Source organism: Cibotium barometz, chromosome 15 (genome assembly GCF_041138505.1).
Source record: "Cibotium barometz isolate CiBa-2024 chromosome 15, ASM4113850v1, whole genome shotgun sequence".
Taxonomy (NCBI): Eukaryota; Viridiplantae; Streptophyta; class Polypodiopsida; order Cyatheales; family Cibotiaceae; genus Cibotium; species Cibotium barometz.
In genome coordinates, this window is record NC_141060.1 from 57702851 (window position 1) to 57727131 (window position 24281).

A 24281-nucleotide genomic window follows, 5' to 3' on the forward strand; every position below is an offset into this window, starting at 1 on the left:
AGCCAGAGGCCGTCCCCTCTGTGGTAGCACCCGTAGTGGTGCTACGGTGATCTAACATAGCACCCATAGTGGTGCTACCGTGATCTAACAGTGTGCATACATGTGCACACACATTCATGCACGATGGGTGAGTGCATGCACACATGGCATTTTTTGAGGTCCACAAATGTATGTGAAGAGCTACCACATTATAGATGCATCAAATGTTCAATGCTACATTAGACAAAAACTTGCATCCATTATACAAAATACCATACATAAGATACTTAAAAGTATATTAAGCACCATATATTTGGGATAGAAATTGCTAAAACAATAAGCAACTAATCTTAGAAATTCTCTTGAGCCATTCGTGCATGTGCACAATCCATTAAAATCTTTGTTTGTAGCAAAAAAATAGTTGCAACAATAGCACTTTCATAACCTAGTTTAATAGAACAGCCTAAGTAGAGAGTTCAACATAATATCTACAAAGCATGTCCATGAAAAGAAGCAAATCCATGTGTGTAAGCGAGATGATGATGCACAGGCGCTGTAGGTCATGAGGAGACATGGACCTAAAACTATGACTAAAGGTGAAAAATTTGTCGTTTATCGCCTTTGCTCGTCGTTAACAAGAGCTTTAGAACTTGACATATGAGAATAGAGTCTTCTAATACCTTGTCTTGCGATTGAAGTCATCCAATCATCCCCAAGCTTTATCTCCTCTTACTCATACTGTGACTCTTCTCTCTTTCTAAGGTCTATGGCAAAATAACCTTCTCTTACAGGGCTACGGCACACTATTCTTTCTTTAAAAGAAAAGCTATGGAGTTTTGCTCTCTTTCTCCAAAAGACCATAGCAATCTAAGCTTCTTTTCTAAGATATTAGATAAGAATGAAGGGATATGTACATCTCAAGCTCTAGGATTACCTTGAGGCTACTTGCTACCTTCTTACAGTTTTCCCTGTGTAGAGACCCTGACAGAATCAGCAAATTGTTTTGGCCATAACTCTCTGATAAAAACTCAGAATATAGTCATATAACCAGTCAAAAGAACCGGAAGCCATCTGTTCTATGTGTCACTATAGGCAGAATAGGCAAAAACATCTGTATATAGCCACAAACGCGCCATCTTTAGAAACGTGTTGTTTTTCCACATTTTTAGTATGCATGGACTCTAAATATGTAAAAGTACTCTAAATACGATCTCCTATCACCTAAATTCGAATTTCTATTTTTGGAGATACTTATCTCTTAATAGAACTATTCTTATCTTCTTATTTCTTTTAGGATTTTTGGAGCTAATATTTTTATTCTAACACTTTCCTAATGTTTCTAGCCTTATTATCTGACTCTTCTCTAAGTGCACTCTCTTTCCTTCTTGAAATCTATATTAAAAGAGACACATACATACGTGGCTTGGGAGGGACCTTACAACTATTCTTCATGAAACCAGACATGCCATTATAATAATTTGTGGAGCTTAACACTTGATATCTCTATCCATCGTACATTGGCCTATTTATTGGAGCACATTTTGCTGAATGAAATTGTCCACCACCATAAAGACCCAATTTATATTGAGATTAAGAGCATTAAGAATCACACTCAATGCTAGTTTGTGTTGCCACCCTTTAGAAACGTTAAAATTGCATAGTCACATACTATGAGCTTGATCCCTGAGGGGAGGTCCTTTAGTTTCACGAACATTAGAATTGTGCGGTCACATACTACGAGGTTTATCCCTAAAGGGGTGGAGATCCTTAATATGTTACCATCCATTGCAAGGAGCTCAAGAAGTAGAACAACTACTAGTTGGTTATATAGACTCCAATTTTTTAATGCGTTGACATTATAGTACATTTGGCAAAGTAAAATTATCCATCAAGACCTAATTTATATTGAGATTGTTGGTATTAAGAATCATACTCAATGCTATTTTATGTTGAGACCCTTTAAAAACATTAGAATTATGTAGTCACATACGAGCTTGATCCCTAAGGGGTGTAGGTCCTTCAGTTTCACAGACATTACACAATATGTCACCATCTATTGGAAGGACCTTAGGATACATATGCATCGAGTTCGGTTTTTTGATGCTTTGTTTTATGTATGGACATTATGGCTAATATATGACATTTTGATTACATAGAGTCCTACTTTCTTAATGCTTTGAAGATATGCTTATGTAAGATTTATGTGCTTTGATCCTTTATATGTGTAATGTGCCCCAATTGTTGTGATTTCTTCGGCAACATATATTTTCTTCTTCGAGTATCTGAACAAGAGGTAGAAAGATTTTGTTTGTTTGAGATAGTGTACACAAAGCTATACTTCTTTATTGAATTTTTTTTGGGAACACTACATGTTAAATTTATTGAATGGTGGGATTATGACTCTATTTGTGCTTATATATATTTTTGAAATATGCTTGGGCAATATAAAATCTTGAAGTGCAAGGTTGTAGATCTAAGGTCATTGTTGTTTATTCTTTTCTAACCTCTTTTGTTCTTTTGATATATTTGTGCCTTCTATAGGATCATAGATGGCTAATTATATGCACACGATCGTGTGCGCTCCATAGTGTATCAACTCTATGGATTTTACATGGTGAAGGCTAAAATATTGGGTAGCCCAAGAACTCCACTATGACTTATTGTTTCATTTGCACGGTTTTGGAGCCTTGCCGATTGGCAACCGATGATGTATGGCCATAATGATAGCTTTGCCTTATTCTCCCTTTTTTAGTAATTGTTGCAGATGCGACATCTATCATGCATGGTGTGTTCTTTTCTACTCTATTTGCATGGTTGGTATGTTACTTTGTTTGGAAGATAGATATATTTTTGATATGCCTCCTTTTTGTGAGTCACATGTGCAAATTAGGTAGTTCCAACATAACCACAAGACGTTTAGTTTGCAGGTTCATGATGGTGTCACAACTCATGTTTTAAGAGATTCCAAGAGGAGACACTTGTGTGAGTGTAGAAGGAGACTTTTCCATGATGTAGAGTTTAGCACTTTTTCACGATGTAGAGTTTAACACTAGGAATGCTAAACTCTACATCATGAAAGGAGACTTTTTCATGATGTAGAGTTTAGCACTAGGAATGCTCCTAGGTGTGAAAGAAGATTTTTTTATAAGGTAGAGTCTAGCACTAGGAACGCTCCTAAGCATAGGAGAAATGCTCTTTGATGAGGCAAAGTAAAGCATTAGGAGTGCTCTTACAGATGAGGTCAATGAGGGCAATGTTTCTACGATGTCATCAAGGAATACTCTTAAAGATGAGCTTAATGTTTCTACAACCTCATCTAGGTTGACTTAGATTTATGACTTTTGAGCTTTTTAAATCTCTCATGATAGATATGATATTCATTCAGTAAATAACAAAGACCTATCACCATCTAATGATGATCACCCAAAATGCCATCCACAATTCTTTGGCATCATGGATCACTGGTAGGGCTAGGTCGTCTGTACCACCTGCATCTGTATCATCAGCTATGACAAGGCAGGCCCCTATCTAAGGTAACTACCATGGCCTGGCGGTGCCATGCACTAGGCCTACATGAATGAGCAGAGGCGCGAGGCAAGGGCGAGGAGGGTAGGCGAGAGGCAAGGACGAGGAGGGTAGGCGAGAGGCAAGAAGCGAGAGGCGAGGCGAGAAGCGAAAAATGCCGATGTCACATTAGAATGCTAGTCAATTGGGTTTAGGCTTACGAAAGTCCTCGATTATTGCCCTTTCGTTCATGGTAGACTGCCCACTTTCGAGCTTGGCGGGCTGCTCGGACTTTGGTGAGTTCTGCAATTTTGTTTTTAAGCTGGAGGGGAGTGAGTTCATAAGCTAACCAGAGCAATGATTTGGAATCTCGGAGAACTTGGATCTTGTCCTGTTTATTGTAATATTTCGCAATGGCATGGTTCCCTTTCTTGACAATGGTCCATGGGTTGCCTATATCAATGAGGGGGAGGACCTTACTGAGTCGCCTCCTCATAATCTCCGTGTCTGAGATGCATTCATCTTCATCAATTTCCGTTTGCTCTCTGACTTCTTGCTCATCCCAACCCTTCGGGAGTCCACCTACTCGAAGATGCTCAGCAATGTTTTCTTGGAGTTCTTCTTCCTTGATGGTTGACATGATTTCTATGGTAAGATGCTACTCCATACCTTCTGTAGCTTCAATGAACTCTGCTTTGGCTGCATGAATCTGCTCCTGAACTACCTGACCTGGGTCGGGCTTGCCCTCAAGGGAGGCCAGTCGGGTTTCAATTTCAGTGAGCTGATCCATCAGCTTACCATTCTCCTCTCGCAACTTACCAATTTCTGTTAGGAGGAACACCTCCCATGAGCTCAAGCTTTGACTGGTTAAGGTTTTGGTTGGTGTTGCTAGGGCATGAGCATACGACTTCTTTGGCATCGTGGATCGCTGGTAGGGCTAGGTCATCTGTACACATGTATCTGTATCATTAGCTATGACAAGGCGGGCCCCCTATCTGAGGTAACCGCCATGGCCTGGCGATGCCCTGCACTAGGCCTGGCATGAATGAGCAGAGGTGCGAGGCAAGGGCGAGGAGGGTAGGCGAGAGGTGAGGCGAGAAGCGAAGTGAGAAGAGAGAGAGAGAGAGAGAGAGAGAGAGAGAGAGAGAGAGAGAGAGAGAGAGAGAGAGAGAGAGAGAGAGAGAGAGAGAGAGAGAGAGAGAGAGAGAGAGAGAGAGAGAGAGAGAGTGTACTCTAGTGCATGTTCCTCTTTCATGCATGTGTGTGAGAGAGTGAGAGGTCAATTGCCTTGCATCGTGGTGCGAGTGACTTTTGCGGTGACAATGTGGAGGTGGAGATCGGAGGAGTGGACCTTCCAAAGCGAGCTTGGGGAGCCTCAAGGGATGTGAGCTCAAAGCATTGGTAAGTACCCAACGATTGTTGTGTCTATTACTTCTCCCGTTTTTGCGGTTTTGTGTTCTCTCTTGAGAGGTAGGGTATCCCATAATATTTTTAGCGTTGCTGCCAGGGAAACATCTTTGTTTCTTCCATCCTCGTAGAGCTTCAACTCCCACTATGCAAGATTCACCATTGCCTTTGCATTTGGAAGGTGTAATGTGAAGAAACTGTGTAGATAAGGTTTGAGTGGCAAAGAAAAAATTAGAGAAAATCATGTGTTGGAAGGGTGGGTGAGTAGTTAGAGGAAAGCTACACTCAATTTTACATTCAATTTTGTTGTTTTTCGTCACCAATTCCTATAATGTGAGCTAGCAGGAGGTGACACGTTTTGTTTTGTTTTTCAAAAAAATCGTAAAAACTATAAAAACAAAGAGCCATCGGTTGTGTTTATGATTTGCATTGCATTCCTCATCCTTGGCACAACCATTCGAGATCATTTGGATAGGGAAATTACCCTCTAAACATCATTCTATCGACGTGGTTGTTTAACACGTGAAAGTGTAGGAAACGTTTCACGACGTGAACCATTCCCTGCTACTTCATGGCATGAAACACCATTTGCAATCAATGCCGGGAATCTCAGGATTACCTTACTAAAATTAGGTCGTCTTATCCTGACATATCTGACATAACGAAACCAAAAAATCTTATCATATGAAATAGCAGAGCGAAGCGTTTCACGACACGAACCACTCTCTGTTTCACGACGTGAACCATATTATGTTTCACAGTGTGAACCATATTATGTTTCACGACATGAAGCATTTGATACTTCATGGTGTGAACCATAACCTACTACTTCATGGGTTAATACTTCACGAGTTAACCCTTCATACCTTAGTGCTTCATGTGTTAGGAGTTCACAAGTTAAGCTTTCACGGACTGTGAGTTCACAAATTAAGGGTTGTCAAACCAGCGGTAAGAGAAGTACCCTAATTACACCATTGGAGTCTATCCAACTCAAATTGAAGTAATTATGAGCTAAAAATCTGAAACGTGAAACATCAGATGTCGTAGCATAAAAAACAGTTTACGACGTGAACAAGATTCTATTTCATGGTGCGCACTGCTACTTGCTACTTCATGACATGAACCATTCTTTGCGGTTTCATGGGGATATCTCGTATTTCACGGCCAAAAAAGATAGTTCGGCAGAAAAATAGGGAAACAATTGAAGTAGTGATTTCGCCCATCGAAATACATTCTCATGCACTTGAGGTCCAGTAAACTCATTATTAGAGATGACCTTACCCCTGGCGACAGTGCATAAAATCACCCAGGCTCTTATTACCAAAAAAGTGTTAGTTCAAGCCGATTGGTGAGCAATCAATTGAGTGTTTAAGCTTGGAGGAATCTGACCACCATAGAAACAAGTAGTGAGGAATCCATGGAAGAAGGGCTAAGATTCTTTGGCCTTGGAAAGGAAGAAAAACCCTCTTCCCCTGCTAGATCCAATGGAATCTTTGATATGGCTAGGGGATTTTTTGGTCTCTAAACAAGGCACGGAAGATGAAGCACAATCTGCGAGCACATGCTCGTCAACCAATGTAGGACACGGTCTCCTCGGAATCACCAACCCAACCTTCTGGCCCTAGGCATACTAACATAGTAAAGATTAGTGGGATGACCCCAGGGTTAGAAGGGATAAGGAAAGTGCCACCAAGATAGGTCAATTTTTCTTTCCCACATCGGAGGAAATAGAAACAGACTTAAAGAGGGTTGAAGCAAAGTGACAATTACGGCTATTGAGCTTAAGAAAACAAGAGCTCGATACGCGAAGAACAAGGGAATAACATTGGGAAATGGAGGAAGTGAATCCATTTTGACCACGTGGCAAGGAACCAGGAACATCTAGAAATGCCACTGATAGCATGTGGATGGGAATAACAGACAGAGTGATACCAACTCTGGAACCCATCAATGAGGAACCAAGGGCTGACAAGAGCCTTGAGACACGAGAGGAGGAGGACAACCTACCTAGGGCACCTGCCCAGGTGGTGAGGATCGTCCTTATACAAGAGAGGATATACAAGAAATGATCAATGGTCCTATATGTTCTTGTAGAGCATGGAATTCCTGATTGAACAAAGGCGGGCCAAGGCTGCTAACAAAATGAGCCAGGCAATGAGGAATTACCCGGACCCACCAGCCCATAGACCCGAACTGAATAAAAGAACCCATCCAAGAAGAGGACATGGTCTAAGTAGGGGGGTAGCTCCTTGGAGGCCAATTGTAGATCCTAATGCAGACTTAAATGTAGTCACAAGGGCGGTTCTGCTAAATATGGCCGCAAAAATGGGCTGAGGTATGGTTAGGGAGAAATCTAGACCATCCCAGATGAAGCCACATATTATTTCAAAAAATGTGCAAAAATTCTCAGGAGATGGGGACCTGATCCAACATGTAGAGATCTTTGAGTCTACCTGTGAAAGGGCCAGTTTGAGCGATGTAACCATGATACATGCTTTTTCCCTAACCCTAGAAGGGAAGGCTCACCAATGGTATCGAATACTAAAACCTAAGGATAAAGTCAATTTCACTCGACTTAAATATGTGTTCATACCGAGCTTTGCTCGAAGTGGTGACAAATGGAGTGCTATGGCTCAGCTCCACAATATCAAGCAAAAGGAAAATGAGTCCATGCAGGATTATGTGTCTCAGCTCAAGCACTTAAATTCAAGATACAAGTTGAGGGAAAGGCTAACTAATGATCAGTTTTACTGCCTTGCTTCCGAAGAGGAGTCCAAGATCATAAGATGCACGATTATCTAGTGTTAGCTCGACCAGCTACTCTAGATACTTATTGTAAGTTGGCAATTGAATATGAGGGCAATATGCTTGAGTTGCTACAACCGAAAGACGCCAAGGTAGCTTTAGTAGTGGCAACATCGCGAGTCTCCATTCATCAGGGCGGCACAAGAACCAAGAAAAAGTAAGTTAGTAATATAAGAGTGGAAGAACTCAGTAATGCCATCTTAGAGAAATTAAAGGTCATGGATGGGAGAGAAACATTAGGAAACGCTCATCTCTACTCCCGAAGAGAATTGATTTGGTGCTCTATTTGTAGACAAAATCCCATGAGCACTGAATGCCCTCACTTAAGGTCAAGGCAATTACTCTATTGCACTCACTGACAGAGATTAGGAAACCATGACACTACCATGTGCAGGTATCCAAGAGTTTAGCCCTTAGCACAACTACTAGCACCCAGAGTCATGCTAGCCTTGCCAGCACCACTAGTGCAAACCAATGTGGCTATAGGAGGGCAGCCAAATACCTACCAATGTGGCTATAGGAGGGCAGCCAAATACCTACCTACCCAGAGGGATGTTCCGAATGATGCAGGACATGTCACCTTTTCCACCACCCCGCTCTAACCCCGCAGCCACCACATGCCAAAATCAAGCAAGTGTTGATTGAGGAGCCCTTGGATGAGGGAGAAGTCATGCACGAGGTAGAAGTCAATAATGACTACTAAGAGGAGCCTATGGAGATCATACTAGAGTACTATGTCTTACAAAACAGCACGCTAGTACCAGTGTCTCAAACCACGGTACAATGGAAAGGAAAAGACATAAACTCAACTATGCAAAGGGGACCCATACAATGTTTTCATTGTAATGGACCTCATCGTGTAGCGGAGTCTCCTCTTAAGAATGTGGCTAATGCTGGTCAAGCTCATCCAGTCACGCAGCTCAGACCAACGTGATGCTGGTCAAGCTCATCCAGTCGCAGCTCAGACCAACGTGATGCCTACAATTTTATGTGTGAAGTGTGGTGTCGATCATTTGATCAAAGAAAGGTTAGGCTTAAGGTCTTTTCATTCTGCTACCATCATTGTGGTAATGGACTTTTTGTGCCAGCCAGATTCATATGACATTATTTTGGGCAGACCTTTCATGATTGAGGGAAGCCAAATTGGTGCATGATTGGACGCTAGATCAAGTATTTGTTCGAAAGGATTCACAGATTCTAAAAATTGATCTACATATGTGGAAGGCACATCCCATGGAAGGACAATTGTTTGGAAATGATTTGGTCACCACCACAGAGCAAACCGCATCCTTACAAGTCTGCCAAAACCAATTTAGGAATTCAAATTCATGAGAAGAGGAAGAGGCTGCAATGTATGCATTGCTTCCACCTCTGAATTTTAGCAAAAACTAGATGCACGTGCTTGCTATTATAGATGTGTTGCCCCCTAGAGAAACCTAGTATGTTGAATTGGGAAACATTCATACCATCTCAGTGCACATGGTAGATGTGTAACTAAGAGAAGAGGAAATAGAGGATGAAGTCTCCAGCACAGAAGGGTATGGCTCGCAAGGCCGCAACACAGCACCTAACGCCTCAGGAGATGGCAAAAATAAAAGAGGTATATCGCTCGACAAAATGCCCTATTACAAAGTAAACCACAAATGCCCATTGGCTAAGATATCTCGAGGTCACTAAGGTGCACGAGGAGTTTTCCTAAGAACTGGGGTGAGGAGTTGAGTAAGATAACCCTGGAAGGAAAATGAGGGGAAAAGGCTATGTCACAAGAGCCGAAAATGCCTAAACTCACTAAGGCCAGATGTAGAAAATGAAATAAGGCTCTAGCTGAAGTCGAGCACGAGACAAAAAAGGCGATGGCTCGAATAAAAGATGAGGAGTATGACAAGCCATACCTACTCTCAGTGCTAGACCATTTCAAAACATACGCCATTGATAAACTAGAGAGTAAAGGAAGATGGCCAATCCACTTTTACAATGGCCCAGCTGAAGTTAAGGAGGTTGATATTGCAGAGCTAGGGGAGGACACCAAACCTGTCTACATTGTTAACTACAGATGAAGAAGAAGAGCTCATAGCTCTCTTAAAAGAATTCAAGGACTATTTTGCTTGGAAATACACAGAAACGAAGGGTGTACCACCCGAGGTGGTCCAGCACACTATCCCGATCATGGAAGGATCGAGACTATCCAAGCAAAAACCGTATTGGATGAATTTGAAATATGCGACAATTGCAAAGGAGGAAAATGATAAACTCATTGCTACAAATTTCATCTATGAAATTGAGCACATAGATTGGATTTTACTAATCGTGATTGTGCCAAAGAAAAATGAGAAATTGAGGGTCTGTGTCAATCTAAAAAAGGTCAATGCAGCCACCAGGAAGGACCACTACCCACTGCCATACACATAACATGTATTAGAACGGGTAACAGGTGAAGAAGTCTGCAGCTTCTTAGATGGGTTTTCGGGCTATAATCAAGTGTCCATAGCACCCAAATACCAGCACAAGACGGCCTTCAATACGATATGGGGAACATATGCTTATAAGGTTATGCCTTTTGGCCTCACCAATGCCCCAGCAACTTGCCCCACAGCTGATGTGCACGGCCTTACAGCTGGTCTGAGCACTTGGCTTGCTTAAGGAAGGTATTTGAGAGATGTAGATTATATTGTATATCCCTAAACCCTTTAAAGTGTCAATTTTGGGTTAAGCACGATTTAATCTTAGGACACATTGTGTCTAAAAGTGGCATTTCCACTTATGAGAGGAAGGTAAAATTGATATTGGAATTACCCCCACCAACCAACTACGAAGGCATACATCGGTTTATGGGCCACGTTGGGTATTATCAACGTTTCATCATATTCTATGCTGAAATTGCCATGCCACTATATAAACTACTCTCATTGTCTTTGAATGGACTGAGGAATGCCAAGAGGCCCATGAGATAAGTTGAAGAATGCACTGGCTCATGCACCAATCCTGAGACCACACAATTGGGATCTTGTATTCCATGTACACACATTGATGCATCAAACTTTGCTATAGGATGCGTATTGGCACAACCTGGGAAGTTCAAATTGGATTACCCAGCTTGCTTTGCCAGTCGTCAACTAAATGATGCAGAGATAAACTACACCACCACGGAGTGTGAAAGGTTGGCCATGATTTATGCTGTAAAAAAATATAGACATTACCTACTAGCCAACAAATTTGTATTCTTTGTGGACCATCAGCCCTGTTATATCTAGCAAACAAGCCTTGCACCACAGGAAGAATTACATGATGGTTGCTTCTACTCCTGGAATTCGACTTCATGGTAACACAACATGTTTTGGCAAAGCATATGTCTGGAATTCCTAATGGAGAACCGGTAGAGGCATCGACAATGACCTTCTAGATGCTTGTCTGTTCAAACTTGACATGGTACTTGAGTGGAGTGAGAAAATATCCAACTATCTAGCTCATGGTTTTTCGCAAGATCGACCTTTGAACAAGGATAAAATGCATCAACTTATTAAGTTGGCCACACCTTATAAATTGATTGTTGGAGAATTATATAAACTAGGCAAGGATGATATCCTCAAGAGATGTGTGTGAGAAGATGAGTTTGTCACTATCTAAGAAGAAGCACGCGCAAGAATAGCCGGAGGCCATTTTGCGGGAAAAGTTACAGCTCACAAGGTGCTTCAAGCATGACTATGGTGGGCTACGTTATTTGGGGATGCCATAGAATTTGTAAAGAGATGCGAGGAGTGCCAACAATTTGCTATTCCACAACAAAAAGATAGGATGCCATTCATCCCTGTGATTGTTTGACAACCCTTTGAAAAATGGGGTATCGATTTTGTTGGACCCATTAGTCCAGCAGCGCATTAGTTCCAAGTACGTTATGTGATGTTAGTTCCAAGTACGTTATGTGATCATGGCCATAGATTATTTCACTAAGTGGGCAGAGGCGAGAGCCTCTAAATGAGCTGATGCTTGAACTACAGCCAAGCTCGTATATGAATAGATCATTTTTAGATTTGGCTGCCCACTTGAATTAGTCAGTCCGGGGTTCACATTTCATCAATGAGGTGATTGAACACTAACTTATTACAGGATTCCTTGTAGTACATCGCAAATCATCACCTTATTACCCACAAGTAAATGGCCAAGTAGAGAGCACAAACAAGATATTTGTCCTATCTTGACCAAAACCTTGGAAGCAAATCACACATCTTGGGAACACAAGCTGACTGCAACACTATGGGCCTATCCCACATCATATAAGGTAGCAACAAGGTACACTACCTTTCATCTAGCTTATGGCATTGACGTGGTAATGCCTATGGAATTTTTAGTTCCCAGCTTGTGAATTGTCGTATAAGAAAGGCTCACTGAAAATGCATTAGCCGAAAGGTTGGTTGACTTGGAAAAACTTAATGAACCCAGCTGATTGCCTCACATGGGCTTATGGTCGAGAAACTACGAAGAAAACACTGGTTTGATCATAACCTGAAACATAAAGAACTGGAGACGGGGGGACCTCGTCCTCATGTATGGTGTGGGAAGCACCAAGAAAAAGAAACTCAAATACAGAGGGTTAGGACCTTTTAGAGTGTCCAAAATCACCCCTCAAGGGTTAGTCCATATTGAAACTATCGAAGGGGTAGAAATGGAAGGGTACATCAATGGAAGCAAACTCAAAAAATATTATGGACCCCTGACCCAAGAAATGCTCACACATATCAACATGGCCTTCACTCACCTTGCTTGACAAGGATGACTTGGATATTGAACTTGTACAACTCAGTGTAAAGGTCTCTGCAAAGGAGGGCCACACAACAAGCATTGCACTCATTGATATGGGGTCAAGTCATAACTTGATTTCCTACGAGACATGGGTAGCTTTAAACAAACCGCCCTTAGAGGCAAGTAATGCCAAGGTTGGAAGTGTGCATCCATTTTGCTACACATACAATAGGGCTTTTGAATGTAAACATTGCTCTAAGAAATAATCCCTTGGTTAGGAAGGTGTTTGTTATGCCTGCAAGAACTTTGCATTGCCCATATCTGGGTTACCCATGAGCATAGATAATCTAACACACCTGCTCTTTCAACAGGTAAACACCTATAATTTCATGAAATAACGACTATGCTTTCACGCTTGCTACTTCACATGTTAAGCCTTTCATGGGCTAACACTTCATGAACTAACCTTTCACGGCTTAAGCCCTTCACGGGCTAACACTTCATGAACTAACCTTTCACATGCTAACCCTTCACAGGTTAACACCTCACAAATTAATCTTTCACGCACCACTCCTTCACGCCTGCCATTTCACGACATGTTACTTCATGGTTTAATTCAGACACATCCCTTCTTGTTTTATTGCTCACCACACTAACACTCTTCCCATCATACACCGATGCAAATTACTAACCAAATAGAAAAAAAGGGAAAAAAAGAGGACTACGAGCTCCTACCAGTCATAATGATTGATGTGTTTTCACATGTTACAGATTGCCTCCTCCGCTACATTAGAACTGGAGGTAGAGGGGAACCTAGCCGTCACCCAGGCCAGTACCATAGGATCATCATTTGAAAAGCAGAAGCGAGCACCACGCGGCACCAAGTTAACCTATCTTGGGCCATATGCACAGACAGTTCTAGGGTTAGTCATTCAAAAGGACATCTAGACAGCTCACGGTAAAATACTATTCTAATACCAGAGCCAAGAGTGCCTGAATATATTAGAGGATGCCAATGTCAAGAACAAGCTGGAGAAAGTCGGTCTGGGAAAAATTGCATAGATACTCCCCTGCACCATCAACACAGCACTATGTGCAGAGTTTCTAAAGACATATGATAGAACCACCAAGAGGGGCACAATGACGAAGGTGGATGGGTCCACATAGTAGGCCCTAATCATTGAAGAAATGATTAGAGAATCTTTGCAGCTCCCCCCACCCATAGCAACACACATCCATACCATTGATCAGATGCGTGTGGAGGATATGCTAAAGAGGGTCTCCTTCAACTCAAATGGAATAAAATACGAGAACATCAGAGATGATGAAGTGGATGAAAAACCTTGTAGGGTGATGTCAATGATTATGCAAGTCAAGCCAATTGACAGGTATAACAGGGTCCCCCTCAACAAAATAGTGAAAGGTGGATGTGGGCTCAGCTCTCTCCTTGTTGGCCTTAGCTTAAATGAAACAAAAGCAGGACTTGTGCTCCTAAAAAATGATCACCAAATTCTTTAACATCTCCATAAGGTCCTTGAAGTTTCCTACCACAATGCACCTTGCTTTTTTTCTTCTCACAACCGATGATGCTCCATTCTCTTCACAAACATCACATCCACTAGTACTAGTCTACTTAAAGTGGTGCATGTTTTGAACTTGTAGCCTACTCTCTCTCAGAAGTTCTTTCCGACAAGCAATTCCCTTCCTGCATCACATGATGAGGTGAAGAAGATGATAAGTAGTCTTGGAATTGACTATTCTTTGTGAAAATCAAAATGGAATCTCCGTTGAAGATCAGCAAGATCAACTAACAGATCCATACAAAAGAGCCATGGACTCATCTGTTGAGGACCAGCAGGGTGGTCAATCAACCAGATCCATGCCTGAATTCAGAAAACAACTCTTCTACTTGTTCCAATATCTTCCACAACGTACGTGTGGGTATCTTCGACGACTTAGAGCCCGAGAACCGTATGGTCAACACCCTCTAGGATCCTTCAGAGGTCACCTAGCGCTTCACTCATAGGCCGCTTCCTTAGTCCCTCATCCACCGTACCGAAAGCTTACCATTTAAATCGAACCGAGGCTGGTCAAGACCTCGACCGACCTTGCCAACGTACATGTGTTGAACCTTTGCTGGGAAAGGCTAGTTGATGGTTCATCACATTGATGCTTGTTGCCGATTAAGCCACATTTCAGGACATTGAAAACAACCTTTATCCAAAGCTTTTCAAGACAAGGTGATCAGTGGAGTGCAGTAAGAGAACACTATTCAATGGAGTGTAAACTAAACGAAACCATTAGAGATTTTATCATTCGGATAAAAATCTTGGACTCAAACTAAACGATGCTCAATTAAAGGGATGTTTCATGATAGGCATATAGAAAAATAGCTTACACAACTTGAACATTGTATCCAATCTAGAAACATTCGATAAAGAAGCAATATGTTTAAATGACAACATGATGGAGGATGATCATGATATGAGATGTTCCTTCTCTAAACCAAGTGAAGTAATGGCTAAAGAAAAATTGATCTTGGAATTGTCATTCCCTGAATTCTACACAGCCTTGCTTCAAAAATCATTGAATCAAAATGTCACAGAGAGGATAATCTCCCTCAAAACCAAACATCCTTAATGCCTCTCAAGGTGATGGGCGAAATGCCTTGCATTCATTTCCATAAGTACATCCATTCCAATCCCCAATGTGCGTACCCTAGGCCTATCTTTCTGTATTGCATACATTGTAAAACCTTTGGTCACAACACACCCCAATGTCCCTATTCACCTACAATTAGCTCAAAACCTCAACCTCCTATACCCCAAACAAACACAGTTCAAAGGGCAGAATCTGCTCAAGAAGCAGTTGAGCAAACACTTTAGTATTTCTATTGTCATGGACTACACAAAGTGGCCGACTGCACGATTTGGAATACCTCCATGCCTATAGTCACTAAAACTTTACAACCCACATGTCAACAATGTGGAATTGACCATATGTTTTGAGATTGCCCAAGGCAAGTTGCTTTAGTGCAACCTACCTTGCAAAATACAACTCTTAACATCTTGAGTGTGCAAAACGGGCAATTGTCCACAGTACCGTTGAATGTGTTTACACGTTTTTGCAAGCCAAGGTACGAGAAACGGTCAAAAAGAATGCAAAAGAACACACTTCGAAATGTGTGGAAGAGCATGTTTTCAAACAGAAACCAAAAGAGGATACAAAACATTCTAAACCCAAGAAAAACAAGGGCCAACAAATTGTTGAAACCAAGGTTGAAATAAAGGACAGGGAAAAGGAGCCTGTGGAGGACCTAACCCCAAAAAGCTACACGTGATGCAAATGCATCCACCTCAAAGGCTACCTCTGAACTTACAAGACCCACATGTGTGACATATGATACAAAAACCTAAAAGAAGGTTCGTTCTCGTCACATGGACAAACATAATGAAAACTTGACGATCCAAGGAAAGTCAGAAGATGAAACAAGTTTTGACTCATCACTCAATACATCTCATAGTCAATTCAAGAAAATAGAACTCCCCCAACCACCCCAAATTGACAATCATGATCACATGAAATATGCGGAATGCAAAAAGAAAGCTCACGAGAGCATGCTTAGCATAGTTGAGTGTCAAACAGGATCACTGATTGTGATTGAACTACATAATGTCAAACCTAAGAAAAACAACCAAAATTCAAAAATTAGAGGAGTATCACTTCCCCTTTCAAGAGAAAGATGTACTCTCTACAGAAATGAACTCATCAAGCCAAGAAGAGTCATCAAAGGAAGATACGAATAATGTAGTTGAAAATGCACATGAGGATTTTGATGAATCCCTTACGAAATTTAAGCACTCTTAAATCCTCATTTCGAAGAGTGCTCTTCTCTCGTGGTGAGGCTAGCATAGCTTTAGCCCTTACTCCTTTAAAGGCTAACCATGAGTTTTACCAAGATTTCAAGAGCTACATAGAATAGGGCTGTAAGGATTCGTAAGTTTCCAAACAGACCTCAATTAAAATGGTTAGTGGACCCAAGTTATCATTGTACACATTGGGCGCTCTTGAAAAAGCTAAGAGCTAAAAAGAGGATAAAAGTGAATGGGAATATGAAAATAAAATGGTAACTTAGGCAAAAACAAAAATTGAAACTTCCATGCTTCCGCTTAAGGATTCTATCATGGTATGGTTAGATTTCCCTGTGGGAGATAAGGTTAAGTGCAAATGTGCATTGATTAGCCCTCGAGCAAGCCATAAACTTATGATAGTAGACACTTGGGTATCATTGGGCCAACCTGGAATCATCCCTAAAGGAAATTCTTTTGATATGTGCCAATGGAGAAAACATTGAAGTTCCGGGCTGCTTCAGCTATGCTACTCAAACAATCGGTTGAATTGTGGAATGTGAATTCCATGCAATCCCAGATTTCCTTGAATATGATGTCATCCTTGGTGGAACTTGGGTATGTGACTCGTGTTATTCAATTGAAGAGTCAATGCAAACAACCACCTTGAACACTCCTACGTGCATTGTGAAATTGCTCTCATAGGAGAAAAAGACCTTGGAGGAGCTCGAACTTCCAACATATCTTACTCAGAATATTCCAAGAGTTATGGTTGGATTTGAACTTTACAATAAAATTAAAACACTCCAAGCACAACTTTATCCATGGTGAGAGAACAATCTCATGACCCTCAAGTTATGGGATTTGTTAGGTCAACCAACACTAAAAGCACATCTAGAGAAAATTCCTTTCACAAAAGACATGAACATGCCATGTTTGGGGTACTCTGAATAAACAATGTATGTAGAATCTAACCCCCTTACTTGCAAGTTTTTTATGGTTGAGTATGTGTTGAAAGTAGATGTGATCTTGGGGCATAAATGGACTATTGCTGCCCAAGCACCACTGTGCTTTGCTAGCGATAGGGTCATCAATGACACAAAGCAAACAATACCATACTGCAAATGAAAAGGATCCAACCCTAAGGGATTTCTTTGATGTTGAACGCAAAAAGCTACAAGCCTCTTCCTTGGATGCTCCTCTACACAAAGACCTATCATTTACGCAAATGACCAACTCTGACAAAGCATCTAACCCTTCAATTCCATGCTCACCAACAAAGTCCAATGCCAAAACCTCACAGGCAACATCTATTCCTGAAGAAGTTCCCCAAGCGCAACAACCTCTCTCTAAAAAGGGACTTAAAGGAAAAGCCTCAACCTTGATAACTCCTCATCAACCAACTTCACCAAGGGACAAAGCTACATGCTCAAAAGCTTCATCATCAACAACCAACACTCCACAAGAAGCGACTCAAGCCTCATCATAAAAAACGCCCCATGAGTCTCAAACCCGCAACCTCAGTGCCAACCAATGTGAAGGAAGATACTAAATCTTCCACTTCATCCAAAAAGAAAACTCCACCATGCAGCCAAAATCAAGGTATCTTAATGGTTTCAAAATGTGGGTGGAAAAGAAGTTACTTATGCTCAAGGCTACTACGAAGGTGCCAATCCAATTTGGGTACTGTGACAATCAAAGCCTCTTCCTCAACGCAAAACTCAAAGGCCAAAGAAGAATAAAAGTACTCCACAACATCGTCCCCACAAGAGCTTATGCGAATTCCTCATAGAACTCTAACCACTCAATAAGTGTGGGTACCAAAAAGATTACTGCAAGCTCAAGGGTACTACTAAGGTAATACCAAATCTTGGATTCCCAAGCACATCAAGAATTCACCAAAGCCTGCACAAAGAAAGAAACCTCAACACCAAAAGCATTAGCCACCAATTCATAATGTTCATCAAAGATGGGTGCCTGTGCACGTGCTTCAAGAACAAGGATATTATGATGGAAATCCTATCATATGGTTGCTAAGATCAAACAAAGTGAAGAAAGCCTCACCACCACTGACTTCAATTCCAAAAACTTCACCTAAAGTTCGATAAGAATGGAGACCCAAGCAACACTAAGCAAGCCAATCAACCCATCTTGTACGTTCAACACATACACAAGCGCTTGCGTATTCAGTCAGTCATCAACAAACACCAATGGCAACCAACCAAAAGCTGTACCTACTGTCTTGACAACACTTGAGCCACACATTCAAGAATCAATCCCCACGTCTACACAACAGAGACTTATGAACGTATCAAGGATAAACTCACAATGCTCTTTTCACTCCTCTGGATGAGAAGCATGAGTGTAGAAGCTACGCGGCAGACATAAGAACCTATTCTCTAAAAAAGAAGAGTAGCCACAAGAACCTATTGCTCATAAGGTGGTAACAAAAAAGAAAAGAAAAGAAAAGGCAAAAACATAAGGGAGTCACACAAATGGCCTACCTAAAAATGGTAGAATATCACAAGAACCTCCCAATGATCTTCAATAATAGCCAATACATTTTTGTTAAGCTTATAGCTTACTTTTCTTTTGGCTAAGTTAATATAGTAGCTACTCCATGAGTACATATCCTTACTCATGCAATGGAGGACATTTGCACCAAAACCTCATTATCGACAAACTATCCAAGTACATCTATGGATGGGGGGCCATGGTGGGTGAAAGCCTGGTCAATGATACAATCCATCACTTGGAATTTTCCTTTGAATTGCAAACCTCTCCAAATGAAAGCTTATGTCTTTACAACACATTGATCTTTAATCCTTAGCGAAGATTTCTATATTAGTCTTGCAAGTCAATGCAATTCTTTCATGCCTTGCCACCAATAAGTGGTTACTTCAATAAGTAGCAACTCAATAAGAGTCTATTTGACTCATTTAATGTACTTCATATTTATATGCTACATAGAGTATTTAAATATACATAAAAGCATAAAAGGCACATAGGAAGAAGCATGCAAGAATAGGTTCTACTCAACAACATTTGACAAGAATCCTGCCATAAAAAGGGGTATCATCTAAGGCCAAATTCTTTAAGTGATGAATGTCGCCTTCAATGAATCAGATGAGGAACTGGGAATCACAATCTCGATTCTAATGATTTTGTTTACGTTCCTCCAGATCCTTTGTTCTCTTCTCCCCCCATTATTAACATCTCTTAGTTTTCCAACTAACATAAATAACATTAACTCTCCTTATTATTGCCACAAACAAAGTGAGCAAAAAATAAACCCATAAAAAATGTTTACAAAAATATAAAAAATGCAATCATGAAATAAAAATCCCCATCCTGTTTTAGGAATTCCCGCTAATCTCCAACCTTTTCATTTATTAACTAACCTTTCTTATTCCTTCCGGAGGAATAAAGACCATTGAATGTCACTCAACATCAAAAGCCATTAGCAAAGCTTGTCAATTCTCCCCACACAAAAATCTTCAACGCCATCAATGAGGACACGTCGGCATCATGAAGGGGGAAATGTTAATCTATTTCTAGGGTTATCAAGAGCTAATGCCATTATCTTACATCAAAGAGTCAAGGTAGACACACCAAAAGGTCATACATTCAAGATATGAAGTAATGGTGTCCAAATCTACAACTTTGACAAGCACCCATAATAGTCCGATGAAATACTTATGGTAATTTCCACTTCAAGAGCATGTGGTAGCAAGTTAGTACGAAGTCCCAAGTGATGTACTTCATGGATATATTATAAGAGTAGTCATTGTAATAGCATTAGGCCTCTTATGAGCCTAAAGTGCCCAACTGGCCCCACAGTTTAAGTGAGTGTGAACACTTATAGCCATGTATATAAGTGAAAATCTCTCATAATACAAAGAACTCTCCCATTGTGCAATAGAGTTTTGCTCTTCCTAATTCTCTTGGGGGTTGGTACCTTTTCTCCAGGAGAAGAAGGTAATTAGAGGCAAGTGGGTCTATAAATTGTGAGTAGGTACAAGGCAAGATGGGTAGGCAAGGGAAACGTATAGAATTATGGCATTGATTATGAGGAGACTTTTAATCTAATTGCTGAGATGTCATCTGTGAGCAGTGCTATTGTTGCAGTTACTAGTCTTTATGGATGTAAAGAATGCATTTCTACATGGTGATTTTCTATAGGATAAGATCTACATGGTGCAGCCACCCACAAGGATATGAGGCCATGCATATCCAATATTATTTGCAGGTTATATAAAGCCTTATATGGCTTGAAACAATCACCTAGAGCATGGTCAAACAAGATAGAAGAGTATCTTATCACTATTAGATTTCATATATCTACAATAGATTTTTCACTTTATGTGAAATAAATTGACAAGGGAATTGTTCTAGTAGTAATCCATGTTAATGAGTTCATTATCATAGAGGGAACATGGACGTTGAGATTCATGAGTTGAAGATACTCCTTAAAAGGAAGTTTATGAAATAAAGGATTTGGGTGAACTTCGATACTTCTTGGGAATAGAGGTGATATATCACATGATGAGATTTAGCTTTTATAGAGGTAGTGTGACATGAAAAATTGATATCTTTCATTTTTAATTTTGTACATATTTTGATGGTTTCTCAATGGTAATAAGGTGGAAGCTTGTCCAAGAAGACTGCGGCGCCCACAATGGAATAACGGCGTGGTGATGCGATGGCTTGGCGGCTACCCTGATAACAGCATTCTATCTTCAAATATAATAGTTTTACTTGATTTAGGGTGCACACATTGTAAATGCCACAAGTATGCTTGATAAATACTTTGGTATGATAGATAGGCTAGTGATGTGGAAAATAAAAGTGGGCCTTCATGCTCACATGGGTTTTAATTGTATTATTAATATAGTATTCACCATAAGGCTACAAGTTGGGGAGTGTGGAAGGCATGTGGAGGAGTGTGTGTAGGTGCATAATTGGGAAAGATTCTTCTAGAATGCCTACATGGAAGAGGAGAATTCCACCATGTGTAAGTGGGATCTCCACCTACATGCCACTTAGACTTGGCTATTATCTCATCACACTTTCAAAGTAAAAAAGTCTTCAATTTAATAATCAATAGAAGACTTAGCCTAAGAGGACAATTGATGGTGACATCTACCCTTATGTCACTAAAGGGTTGAAGATTTTTATGTTGTAATTTATAACAATGGAAGAGAGGGTGATTCTCCACCTATAAAAGGAGCCCTCCTCTCCCTTTCAAATGAATGAATGAATGAAGCCTCCTCAATTGAGCATTTTGTGTCATTGCCATTCTCTTCAAACCCTTATTCAAACACTCTCTTTACATGTGAATGTAAAAGGAGCCCTCCTCTCCCTTTCAAATGAATGAATGAAGCCTCCTCAATTGAGCATTTTGTGTCATTGCCATTCTCTTCAAACCCTTATTCAAACACTCTCTTTACATGTGAATGTCTCATTTAGCATTAGCTCCTCATGCTTAACCCAATTTTGGACCTATTCATGTGATAAGTGGGATAAGGAGTTATTATCTTAGTGGGCCTGTGACTTCTCAAGGTAGCCCTTGCCTTATTGCCGCCCTCCTTTGGAGGTACCAATGGTTTTAGCAGTAATGAGCATGTGGAAACACTTTGGGGACCATAGGTAAATCTTTTTCGAGAACAATGTTAACCCTTACCCTCTAGCTTGAATCATGAAGGAGATGAAAGGCAAGAGGCTATGTGAAAATTGAGGTTTCATGCAAAGAGAGGGAAGTGTAGTTTTTGTGGTCTAATACCCAAATTTCAACCGGTAATTACTCATCACTCGGGTATTGGTTTCTAAAATTGATCATATGGCTAGGAAGCTCTTTATATGCTCTTTTCACTCACGTAACTAATTTCTTAATCCTTTACTTCATTGATGATTAGAATTTCTCCCAAAGTTGTTAACTTTAGGCGAATTTTGGCAATTTCATAGTCTTGTAGTAAAATGCTCATAACTTTTTGCTCGGTTGCTCGTTTTTGAAAGTTTTTATATAGGCGTGAAGCTCTCTTCAAGCTCTACATACCTATGTAATCCTCTTTTGTACAATCTATATGAATTTAAAACTGCAATTCTCTGTGTATCTCTATTTTTTAGACTTTTGGCCATTATTTCTTCTTAGTGATGATTAATTTCTCTTAATCTCTTATTAAAAAGCAAATCCCATGTATCTTATCTTCTTGTAAGTGATTGCTATATTATTTTACTTTAAGATATTTCGTCCAAATTGCCCAATTCGAACGGATGAACCTTACCAACATTCCCCGTATGTTTCCATTCACATAATCCTGAGTCGGAAGATTTTCTTCCAACAAAGAATTGCCCTCTTGTTTGGAGCTACAAGACTGGTAGAAATTCTTGCTTCTCTTGAGCCTTTCATCTTTCCTTCCATGAATTATGATCTCACCTTTGATGTGTTTATCTTTATCTTAACCTAGGGAGAGAAAGGGAGGTGAGGAGGCTGTGAGGTTTCATACAAGTGTGTTTTGATTCTAAGAAGTGACCGAAGTCAAAACCCCAACTTTGTGTCACAGTAGTATGCTTTGGATATAATGTCGAAGTATGAGATGACAAGTTGTAAGCCAATCTCACTACCATTGGAGCAAAACACATCATTGGTTTAGATATATGCAATATGTTAGAGGACCCGACCCTACTATGTACAAGTGCATTGTATGGATTTTGATTTACATGACTATCACCATGCCAGATTTGAGCTATGTTGTTAGGTTGGTGAGTTAGTTTATGTAGTCCTTGAGGAAGAAAAACTTGGATGTAGCTAGGAGAATACTCATATATATAAAGTTCACAATACACTTTGGACTTTTCCATGAGGCTGTAGTACATGTACATGTACATGATCTATATATGTAGATTATTGGGGCTGGCAATGTCTCAGATATAAGAGATCTACCAGTGGCTTCATATTTTCTTTTGGGAGTGCTACTACTAGTTTAGTAAAAAAGGCTGAATATAGGGATGCTGATATGGGTAGAATGTGAGATAGCTTAGTTGTAGAAGCTACTAATAGATATGGGTGAGCCCATGGATAGGGCTATTGTCATCTACTATGACAACATGAGCATACATTTGGCTAGTAAACTAGTGTATCATGCTAGAACGAAGCACATAGAAGTGCACTATCACTTTGTGAGGGAGAAGGCACTAGGTGATGTAGATTTGCTATATGTTAGCATTGAGGATCATGTAGCTGACATATGTAGCTGACATATTCACAAAGACATTGGGTACAAAGAAGCTCCATAATCTCACAATGTTACTTGGAGGATTAGGTAGTTGACATCTTCACAAAGCCATTGGGTACAAAAGAAGCTCCACAAGTTCAGGAGCTTACTTGGTGTGCAAGTTATGGAGTTGATCTTGAAAGGGAGTATTAAGATATCGATCTCAACTAGTGTGGATATGGATGACACACCAGTATGATAGCTCTGTACTCATACCACTAGCATGGTTAATGAGATGTTGGGTGATATGCCACTAGTGGTTTATAAGCTTTATGACATTCATTTTGATTTACTAGAGTTATGGCACAGTTATAGCATCAGCTCATGTAGTCAGGTTCACACTATGGACCCACCATTTGTATAATATAGTAGGAGATTAGTTTCCCTTATAGTATGTGCTCTTATCTTTATGTTATGATAGTAGAGAAGAGAAAAGAATAGAAGAACATCGAACCATCCATCTCTCTTGCATGCTCATTTACTATTGTGTATGTGTTTGTCTACTCTTGTGTGTGTGTGTGTGGTTTCTTGCAAGAAGCTTAAGCTCACCCACTCCCCCACATTCTTCTCACTAAAGTATCCACGAAGTATATCATTGTAGTTAATTATAGTTGCAGGCGCGTGGGTGGAGTTTGATAGAAACAGAAACATGCATTCCTAGATATAGCTTTACATGGGTATGTACATAGACAAACAATCTAGGTACGTATAAATGTGGTGGTTTAGG